Here is a 12,086-nt window from a genome sequence, read left to right as displayed (position 1 = left end):
ACTTGTGTAGCTGAACAGGCAGAGTTCGCATGTACTATAATGAAGGCAAAGAGAACGCGTGTCAGTTCTTGCGAAGAGGACAGGGTTTATATTTGTTGACTATTCACTGAGGCACTCCACTCCGTATTTGTACATTGATACTGACACAGCAAAATGAGAAAGAAGACGAGAGAGAGAGAGAGAGAGAGAGAGAGAGAGAGAGAGAGAGAGAGAGAGAGAGAGAGAGAGAGAGAGACTTAGACTTAGACTTAGACTTAGAACATTTTATTCACATAAAGGGTAGACATTTTAGGCCATAGGCTTAATCTTACAATGTGCCCTTTACATCAGGGGTGGGCACCTGTCGCATTGTCGCATTTTTTTGCGACAAGGGAAGCCGATTTTGCGATAGGCGAAATTGCGACAAGTTGCGACAGAGTGCTCTTTTTAAATTTGCTATGTGTTTTTTTCCCCAGATCTATTTTAGCTGATTCCAAGGCTGATCAATCGGTGGTGTGTAGCCTGACCATATCGAGCACTCTTTGGCACTCTTCTGTTCTGAAGTCTGGAAAAGTCGTATCGCGTCTTTTTCAAAGATGGAAGCGAGGGAAAACGAAGAAAGCGCCCGAAGCGCAAGGAAAACGCTGGACATTCGTTCATTTTTCAAAAGGTACGGCTTTCATAATGTGTTGTTAGCCGTTGTACTTCAATCTAAAATGCAAAGTACCAATGCAGATCTGCCCGGTGATCACGCTTGGTGTGGCTTTCTTCTAGCATCTTCACTGCTTCTTCTTCTTTCACTTTCATTTCAATTTGATGTAGGCGCCTGGCAGACAACTTGTTGTTGAAGGTCGACTGACCGACATTGAATCATTGTGATAGATCTGTTCTTTGTTGTGCAGAATCTGTTTTTCGTTCTGAGTTAATTCCGGTTGCCGCTCGTGTTGGAATGACTGGAGGAGGAGCAGGGTGGGGGTGGGGGGGGTGAAGCCAGAAGGGGAATCCCAAAACAACGTAAAATCTGCACCTGCCGTTATAGGGAGACAGGTAGGGAAGTTGATAACAAAAGGCACTGAATAAACTTAAAGCGGAAAGAGCCGGGGAGGGGGGGGGGGGGGGGGCTAATAGAAAAAGATTCACAGGGATTGGCAACGAAATGATGCAATTGGGAGTATGTTAAGTGTATGTTAAGGGGCAAACAGGCGATTTTCCACAAAAATCAGTGACAAAATCTGCTGCCAGAAACTGGCAATTATCACCCTCAGAATGCACCAGATTGTACCATTTGCTTCCTTTTTTTCAAAAATTTTCCGGGGGGGCATGCCCCCGGACCCCCCTAGCAAACTAGGCGCTTCGCGCCGTCGACTTGGCGCTTCGCGCCAAGTTCTGCTACAAACAATATTACTTTTGCTACAAGCAAAGATATTGTGCCCACCCCTGTTACATTCACACAAACACATATTCACGCGTGCGCCCGACTAGAATCATAGAAACATCAAACATACAGTAATAATAAATGAGAAAAGTAGTAGAAAATACATGAATGGAACATCAATAAAGCAATTACAGAATGGAACATTAATTACGCAATCACATTTGCGCACTCATATTCAGAGAGAGAGAGAGAGAGACTTTCTTTCTTTATTTGGTGTTTAACGTCGTTTTCAACCACGAAGGTTATATCGCGACGAGGGAAAGGGGGGAGATGGGATAGGGGAAAGGGGGGGAGATGGGATAGAGCCACTTGTTAAGTGTTTCTTGTTCACAAAAGCACTAATCAAAAAATTGCTCCAGGGGCTTGCAACGTAGTACAATATGTGACCTTACTGGGAGAATGCAAGTTTCCAGCACAAAGGACTAAACATTTCTTACATACTGCTTGACTAAAATCTTTACAAACATTGACTATATTCTATACAAGAACCACTTAACAAGGGTAATAAGTGAAGAATTTTATGGGTGAGAAAAGGAAAGTAAAAGGACTTTGGGGAGGCAGAAATAAAGAAACAAGAAAAAGATCCTAATTAGGTTCACGGCATCGAGAGTGATGCGACCTTCTCTCAGAAGTTAGTTGAGAAGGCTCCCCCATCCACCACCCGAGGGACGCGCCTCTACGCCAATTAGGGGGCGCGAGGTGAGAGAGAGACAGAGAGACACACACAGAGAGACAGAGACACAGAGACAGATATAATGATGAAAAAAGATAAGCTAAACCTTAATTAACAAGGACTGTTGTATATTCATACACACAAACTTATATTTATGTTTATCATTTTCATCCAGACCTCGCCTGTTCGGGGAACTGAATTACTACACTACTCGTCATAAAAAAAACTTTGCACATGCGCTTGAGGGCAGATCTTTCTGATGAGGCCGTTTATCGTAATACCAATTAGATGACTGGACAGGCCGTTTATTCCCTAACTTATTCAGAAAGCAGATTGAGTTTACATGACGTAGTGTCGATACAGTGGTGTCATGAAGTGGATTGTAGTGTGAATAAAGGATCTTTTCTGAAAACGTGTTCTGCCCTATCTTTTTACACTGACTTCAAACTTCACACCAACACACTCCAAACACAGAATTTTGGGAGGATGCAGACTTATTATTTCCTCACCAAAATATAACACAATTCTTCACTTCAAATACATCAATACGAATCAACTTCTTGAACACACAGTTCACACAACATATAGCATTCACTCAATGCATGTAAATACATAGTATAAAGATACTTTCTCAAAGATAGATTAAACACTTATTGATGAAATGTTCATCCAAGTTTTACTATCTGTTTTTCTCTTTTTAAAGAATTGGAATCAAATTCTCAAAATGGATATATTTGTTTTCCTTATGACTTCCTGCATCAAAAAAAAAAGAAGTTTTATTTTGTTTAATTGAATGGAGAAGGCCGTTGAATAGGAACTGTGCTTAAATGTTCGTCGTTTCAAAGAAATATTCTTTCTAGTAAAGCGATTCGATGTGTATAAATATACTATAATTATTTTATTATAAATATACTATTACAGCTTTATAAATATACTATAATTATTTTTTTTATTGGCCTACCATTATTATTTGTTATTGTTAATTAGCCTTCGGTGCTCAGCATATTCAGGTTAAAGAAAAAAAAAGTTGACGAAGAACAGAACCCCAAACCGTTTACGTCAAACATTAAACGCGCACAAAAATTCCTTGAAAATGATCTTTTAAAAGCAATGTTCAGAAAAGCGTGTCAGCAGCAGGCTTGAATAAAAATTCCTTGAAAATGATCTTTTAAAAGCAATGTTCAGAAAAGCGTGTCAGCAGCGGGCTTGAATAAAAATTCCTTGAAAATGATCTTTCAAAAGCAATGTTCAGAAAAGCGTGTCAGCAGCGGGCTTGAATAAAAATTCCTTGAAAATGATCTTTTAAAAGCAATGTTCAGAAAAGCGTGTCAGCAGCGGGCTTGAACAAAAATTCCTGGAAAATGATCTTTAAGTGCAATGTTCAGAAAAGCGTGTCAGCAGCGGGCTTAAACAAAAATTCCTTGAAAATGATCTTTTAAAAGCAATGTTCACACAAGCATGTCAGCCGTGAGCTTTCATAGGCGGAGGCTGACACAGGCTTTGAGCGAAGAGAAGGAGTCAACTATCACTTTAAATCCTGTTATTCCCCCCTCTGCTTCTTTACCTCTGTAAACTTGTAGGGGTAGTTATTTTTCGATAATCACCCACCAAACAAATAACGACCCAGCAACAGCCTGAATCCTCGATAGTGCAATGGGTTGAGAGGTTGTTCTGTTTCGGTACTACTTTTTGCGACTGAAAAGTTCCGAACGCTCTAATGTACGAAGTATACATCTCTGGAGCAAATAATACAAACATACCGCATTTAAATTAACAACTACAGGCCTGAACACATGAATCTCCATATAAAATCCATGAGTTCGGTTGTTTTCTGAATCTCATCTGCCGTGCCGTCAAGCCGTTCATCACAAGCAATTTCCCAAGGCAAGTAACTCATACTTTGTCTAGCGACAAGAGTAGTTCCCCTTCTTTTCACTCAGTTCCTTCGACAACAGACTGCAATCCGACGGTCAGTTTTCAACAATATTTCATTTAATAAACAAATCACACGCAACCAAATGCACACATCTCATCAATTTAAACAACATAAAGGGGTTTCATACACTATTTTCCCCAGAAAACTGAACTTCATACAGTTTTTAACGTTGGAACTCGGGTGCAAAAGTTCGTCTGCTAGTCCCATTTGACGAAAAAACATTATCCTGAGCGATACCAAAACATATACAGAACACACAATATCTGCCTTTGCCGCCACAGCAGAATAACAGCATATCTGTGTACTTGATTTTAGCCCAAAATAGGAAAACTGACAAGGAGTGTTAACAGAATGGAATGATTTGCACGGAACTATACAACCGCGCATTAATCGATCGCCTGCGCAGGTTGACTGATTGAGAAAATAGGATTCGATCAAACTTTCGCAAAAAAACTCCTCTTTTCTTTGAATAACTGAAGAAAGGAGGAATAAAGAGGTTACACACCTCGTCTCAGTGATTATCAAAAATAATGGTCTCAGTTCGCGGTCATGAAAAAGCTCGCTAAAGCTCGCATTTTTCATGATCCGCTAACTTCGACCATTATTTTTGATAATCACTGAGACTCGGCATGTAACCTCTACATATCACCCATGTCTGATTAAGCATGTACAGTACCCGGTGAAAGAAACCCAACTCATTCGCGCCCACTGTTGCAAGTGATTTTTCGTCATTTTCAAATTGTCGTAACATATGAACCAGATAAGGTACATAAAAAAGGAAGACAGATTCGTGGAGGATATTTTACTGGCTGAAAGTAGTGCATATTGTTCAATCGTTTTCTTTGTTTACCTTTTCATAAACTGTGTTATACGGCAGGGTAAGGGTCAAGCGAGTCGTGCTTGCAGGCGAACGTATCACTTTGACATGCTACAAAAATCGTACAAATGCATATTTTACAACCAGGTAAAGACAGTAGTGGAGGAAATTCATCTCTCAACATGATCATTTTATTAGAATTATTCACCAAAGCGTAACATAATTAGAAAAATGAACATAAATCACTTAGACGGTGTTAAAAAGGGTTGTTTGGGAAAAAGCCCCCTCGCACAGAATCGACGTAATGATTTGTTTTGAAATCAGATGCTTGTTGTGACCAAGTGTCTGTTCTACACGAACATGCTATACATGTAATTAGAAGAAAAAAAAATCCCGCTTTTTTAAAAAATTTTTTTTTAACCAATGACCTGTTAGTGTTGTGATTCGTTAGAAAGTACTATGAAGCCAAACGCATAAGTCCCCCCTCCCTTAACACATTCATACACACTCATAAACACAAATACACACTCACACATGAATAAACAGACAAACGAACAAACAAAGTCCCTAACATGCGCAGGTCCGCTTCGCAGTGCTGAAATAGACGCCCACTGTCACTTTGAAGATCGCTGTCCCAAACTGCGATAATGTAACGCTTTGACGAATAATTCTAATGAAATGATCAAGTTGAGAAATGAATTTCCTCCACATTTGTTCTGACCTGGTTGAAAAATATGCATTTTTACGAATTTTGTAGCGTGCCGAAGTGACACGTTTGCCTGAAGGAGCTTATCCCAAACAACCCTTTTTAACACCGTCTAAGTGATTTATGTTCATTTTTCTAATTATGTTACGATTTTGCGAATAACTCAAATTTTATGATTATGTTGAGAAATGAATTTCCTCCACAACTGTCTTTACCTGGTTGAAAAATATGCATTTTTACAATTTTTGTAGCATGTCAAAGTGACACGTTCGCCTGAAATCACCACTCGCTTGACCCCTACCCTGTATAACACAGTTTATGAACAAATAAAACAATAAAACGATTAAATAATGTTCACTAATCGTACAGCCAGTAAAATATCCTCCACGAATCTGTCATCCTTTTTGATGTACCTTATCTGGTTCATATGTTACGACAATTTGAAAATGACGAAAAATCACTTGCAACAGTGGGCGCGAATGAGTTGCGTTTCTTTCGCCGGGTACTGTACATGAAATTTTAGTATATGACGCATCTGTTCTTGTTCTTGAAGAAAAACATTTTTGTAACAAAGAAAGTGTTTGAGTCTGCAAAGACCAACCGACACTTTTGAAACAATTATTGACATGTTGCATAACATGTGTGTGTGTGTGTGTGTGTGTGTGTGTGTGTGTGTGTGTGTGTGTGTGTGTGTCTGTGTGTGTGTCTGTAAGTGTGAGTGCTGCGAGAGACGCTCAGGATGTTACATGTGTTTTAATGCAATTCTAATTCTAAGCTTACAGCAAATATGAAGCGGGCTAGAGTTATTAGTTTTAAGTGCAATCGTTTAATTCTTAATACATGTGATGTTTTTATGTCTGTGATCGCCTGACACTGTAAGGCAATTTTCCTTGTTTTTATGGGGACAGTAAACATTTTGAGTCTTGAGTCTGAGTCTAACAGCCATACTGATGTCACAAATAACTTTAGATTTTGTGCTTAATTATTCGACATGTGACATGTGAACAAAAGCTCCGACAGTTTGAAGACTTGAGGAGTTTCTGAATTGTACCGTTTTTTTGGTCGCAGTTACACGCTAATCCGTTCAGGATTCCATAACGTCATTGTTAGACAAAAAAGGTGAACAAGTCTTGCAAAAATTGCTTTGGGTACAAATTTGATTGCTTTTATGAATGGCATGAAAAGAGATTTATTGAAACAAGGAAGAAACAAACAACGTCTGGGGATATCATCTGCAGGAACTCTTTTGTGACGTTTCATGAAGATCTTTCCAGTAGTTTTCTTGACTTCGCTCCACAGTACAACACACACACACACACACACACACACACACACACACACACACACACACACACACACACACACACACACACACACACACACACACACACCACACACACACACACACACACACACACACACACACACACATACACCACCACCACCCTCGTCTCGATTCCCTGTCTTCGTTAAAAACATTTAGTCGAAACTTGAATAAAAAAAATAAGAAAGGTAAGTTGTTGGAACGTTTAATTTGACAAAACAAAACAAAACGTTCACAAATATATATATTCCGAGCAACAAAAGAAACGCGAAAAAATTCTGCAATGTTTGATTGACAAAATCTCGAACAATTATAGAGTTAGAATCAAACCACAAATGTTTGATGAAGGCATGTTTGACCTAACTGTTGTGTGATTATTTTCAACACACGGGACAAGCAGGTTTAACCTTAACGAAGTTTTGGAGGTCTCGCTCAGTCAGTCTTCATCGCGCTCTCTGGCCACTGATCGGACACTGGTGGCTTCCAATGATGTTCCTGGTAGTGTCAGTGACTGTATTGAATCGATCTCGTAGACGTTGTGGCAGGAAATTGCGATCTTTTCTTATTGAGGTAATGCGAATAATCCACCGCGTTGTATAACTGCAGTCCTTCTAATGTGAACAGAACATTGCTGAAGGTGATAGACTGTTGTCATGTGCACGTTTAAAGCACATGCCAGCGCTTCTGGATCATCCCCAGCTTTAAATCGACCTGGCATTTTGGTGGTGTCAATCTTGGCATCCTGGCTGTTTCAAAAGTGAGACTGGCAGCAAGCGTGCCATGGTCTCTTTTTGTTGCTAATGCATTAGTGAACACATCTCACACATCAGATTTCTCCTGCTCCACTTGCACGTGCTGCGAGCGCGCATTATGTGTTTAACGTTAAACCTGCTTGTCGCGTGTGTTGAAACAGTCGCAGCATCAAAATAATCACACAAAAGCAAGGTCAAACATGCCTTCATCAAACTTTTGTGGTTTGATAATTCTAACTCTATAATTGTTGAAAATTTTGTCAATCAAACAATGACGATTGTTTTCACGTTTCTTTTGTTGCTCGGTATATATATATACAAACTAAGTTTTGTCTACCTATTGTTTTCTGTGCACTTAAAAGACCGTTTGTGAACGTTTTGTTTTGTTTTGTCAAATTAAACCTTCCCGATTCTGAAACTTGGAACGTTGGCAGTATTTGGTTTTCGGATTTTTTTTAAAAGTCAAAACTTGATTAAATGTAAAAAGTGTAAAAAGATAGAAACGTGAGGATGTGGTTCTTCGAGTATAGTTTTTAGCATTTTGTCAGAAAACGGTAGCAAACAAAACAAAAACTCTAACAAACATACAAGACAAGGCCACCAAACAAAAACTGTAAGCTTGAAGCATACGAACAGGAGATACGGACTTGCGAAACAATCTACGCTCACGCACGGCACACCATGCACACGTGCATAGTTGAAGGGGAGAGATGACAGTCAATACATGTAACAGTTTTGTGACGACCGGATAAACAGTAATTATATGTAAGAGGTTTATGACGACCGGAGTGCAGTATTGTTGGCGGTCTTGGACGCATTTAGAAAATTCTTGTAATGTGCCAAGAAACAGGTGAGGTTGTGACATCAGCAATAGACGAACGCTGTAGGCGTGAAGCAACAATGACGTAGGTATGACGCATGAATTAAAGGCAACCCTGACTGAGAGGGTTGAATCATGGCAATCGGCGATCGTGAGGGGGGTTGGGGGGGGGGGGTTGGGGGGGGATTGGGGGGGGGGATTGGGGAAGGGGATGACATAGTTGGGCATAACAATCACTTCAGGAGAGCGGTGGAGATTTCATCGATTGAAACGGGGAAGAATAACGACTGACAAGCAGTGGCTACTCAGTATAAGCTGAAACATCTCGTTTTAGTGAGTGACGGGGGTGGGGTGGGGGGGGGGGGGGGGGGCATTAGATTAGGGAAGAGGATGAGATAGCTGGGAATAACAATCACGTTAGGAGGGCTGTAGAGATTTCATCGATTGAAAGAAGAATAACGACAAGCAGTGGTGACTCCGTATAAGCTGAAACATCTAGTTTTAGTTACAGTTGAATATTAAGTCAGACATGAACCATTATTGTGACTGACCCGGCGTGGTGCGAGATGGATGGATTCAAGATTGACCAGACTATCTCTGCGGAGCTTTTTGTTCGGTGAGTTTTGTGAATGACAATCCGCGCATCATAACCTTTGTTCCGTCGTCGTCTTCGTCGTCATGCATGTGTGTGTGTGTGAGTGTGTGTGTGTGTGTGTGTGTATGTTTGTGTGTGTGTGCATGTGTGTGTGTGCCTGTGTGTGTGTGTGTGTGTGTGTGTGTGTGTGTGTGTGTGTGTGTGAGAGTGTTTTGGTGTGTGTGTGTGAGTGTTTTGGTGTGTGTGTGTGCAGGGCCGGACTACCGGGGGGGTTATGGGGGTTGCGCAACCCCCCCCCCCTAGCCTAAACATGTACCTTACTTATTTTTTTATTTTTTATTATTGCTTATTTTATGCCGTTTTATGCAAGGAGCGACCATTTTCTTATCTCAGAATATGACCTACCCGTCAGCTTCAGGGGGCTTCGCCCCCTGACCCCCACAACGAGGGGGGGTGTGGGTTCTAGGGTTTCCGGACCCCCCCAGCCAAAAAATAAAAATATTGAATGAGGTATGCATTTCTTTATTTTACATTGAGTTTCAATTTTGGGGGTATTAATCAGTGACAAAATCTGCTGCCTGAAACTGGTAATGATCATCCTCAGAATGCACCAGATTGCACCATTTTGCATCCTTTTTTTCAAAATTTTCCGGGGGGGTATGCCCCCGGACCCCCCTAGCAAGCTAGGCGCTTCGCGCCGTCGGCTCGGCGCTTTGCGCCTTCACACCCATATCTTCACAATATACTTTTGAAAAAAAACAGTCATAAAATGAACTGATCCGTCCCTGCCGCCAGGGGGGACATCCCCCTGGGCCACCACTGGCAACCCCCCCCCTCCTCTTCGCCTAGTCCGGCCCTGGTGTGTGTGCCTCTGTGTGTGTGTGCCTCTGTGTGTGTGTGTGCCTCTGTGTCAGTCTGTGTGTGTGTGTGTGTGTGTGTGTGTGTGTGTGTCTGTGTGTGTCTGTGTGTGTGTGTGTGTGTGTGTGTGTGTGTGTGTGTGTGTGTGTGTGTGTGTGTGTCCACTATGAAAGCTTTAGAAGGTATCGCCTCTGTGTGAAACAGGTAAAACTAATGTACTTTATATTGATCTATATATATCAGCAAACTGTCAGCATAAATGTTCTCATTTTTAAAGGCCAACACTGCTTCGTGAAAACAGTTCGCTTGACCGTCCCAGATCTGGGCAGACAGGCTTTTACATGGGATAAGACCATTCATCCACTTGGTCACATACCAAAATGAACAGTCTGGGTGCTCTCTGTAGCCTGCACAGTAATATGTTTTTGGCGAATTAATTTCGTAAAAGGCACAGGTGCCTTTCTCAGAAATGTTTGTATGGCCATGTTGGGTTTGGTGCGTGCATGCCTGGTTTTCTCCTGTAGATGGGTGTCGGCACAGAAGGTCTGCCCGCTGTCCTCAGCCAGCATGCTCCGTCTTCATGGCAGCTCAGATTTTTTTTATCGAGGTTCTCTCCTCTAGATCCGCCGTGTTTCGCCTAGGGGCTTGCGCTGCCTAGTTGATAGGGTCACCTCGTAGAGGATGTGGTCATAGACCACGCACGGTCGGTCTTGGGATAGGGAAACGTTATGCTAGTCCGGAGGAATTACGCCACAATGGCCACCTCCCGAAGACCCAGGGTCCTAGACTAGGGAGGTCCAGGGGGGAGCACCGGAGGGGCTACCCCTCTACCCGCACCTCCAACACAATCCCTTCCCCTGGTAGCTTCATCCCCAAAGAGGAAACAGAGCTACTTACAACACCCCTCAGAAATGAATTCATAAAAAAAAATTCCAACTCGCCACAGAAACAGTGATGGTGTTGATTGTTGGTACATAGGGGACAAAGAGGCGGGAGGGTCCTATTGCCATCATAGTATTCTATCTAGTCCTTAATAGACACTCTACCCCCCGCGGGTTAGGGGGAGTCCCATATTGGTTGGGACTAGAAAGAATTTACCCGATGCTACCCAGCATGTCGTAAGAGGCGACTAACGGTTCTGTTTCTTCTCTTCTTTTGTCTTATTTCTGCCTTACCAGTCCTTTCACCTATATTTCCTTCCAAGAAAACTCTCCCTACTATTCCCTGCAGTTTTCCAATTCTTTTCTTGTTGTCTTATTTCTACCTGACTGGATCCATCACCTTTATTTCACTTACCAAAAGTCTTCTTTTCCACATCCTTATTTCTCTGCACCCCGCATGTCGTATGAGGCGACCAACGGATTCTGTTTCTCCTTTTACCCTTGTTAAGTGGTTCTTGTATAGAATATAGTCAATGTTTGTAAAGATTTTAGTCAAGCAGTATGTAAGAAATGTTTAGTCCTTTGTACTGGAAACTTGCATTCTCCCAGTAAGGTCATATATTGTACTACGTTGCAAGCCCCTGGAGCAATTTTTTGATTAGTGCTTTTGTGAACAAGAAACACTTAACAAGTGGCTCTATCCCATCTCCCCCTCCCCCTTTCCCCTATCCCATCTCCCCCCTTTCCCTCGTCGCGATATAACCTTCGTGGTTGAAAACGACGTTAAACACCAAATAAAGAAAGAATAGACACTCTAACATAGGCATGTAGGACAGGAAGCTGCATCATCCTCGATGGTCATATCCCATGTTATAAAGCCCAGGTCCCACTGTGACGAATTTTGACGGCGAACTACGTTACAACGATTTGGGATTCGTTGAGAAAAATCGTCGAAGTCGTTGTGGTTTGCATTACTTCGTTCTTGTTCAGCCGATTGTTTGCAATCATTTGTGGCAAACATCGTTGTGGCAAAATCGTAGTAACTCGTTGTGGTTCGTAAACATATATGCGTGATAGTGGGACCTTAGCTTAAGGCCTGGTCAGCTCTGAGACGGGGAGGCGGACTGTTTTCACGAGGCGGACTGGGCCTTTAACGCCTTTGAAATATTCATGCGCCTTCAAGCTACTTTATGAATGGAAAAATAGCGGTTGCTGAGTTCATAAAACGGTTGACAAGGAAACCGAGGTTCATCCTGAGGTTAACTACAGACAAAATAGGGAACAAACAAAATAAGAAATGTGCATTGACA

This window comes from Littorina saxatilis, linkage group LG3 (genome assembly GCF_037325665.1).
Source record: "Littorina saxatilis isolate snail1 linkage group LG3, US_GU_Lsax_2.0, whole genome shotgun sequence".
Classification (NCBI taxonomy): Eukaryota; Metazoa; Mollusca; class Gastropoda; order Littorinimorpha; family Littorinidae; genus Littorina; species Littorina saxatilis.
The sequence above is the reverse complement of the archived record's forward strand: the minus strand, read 5'-3'. Positions refer to the sequence as shown.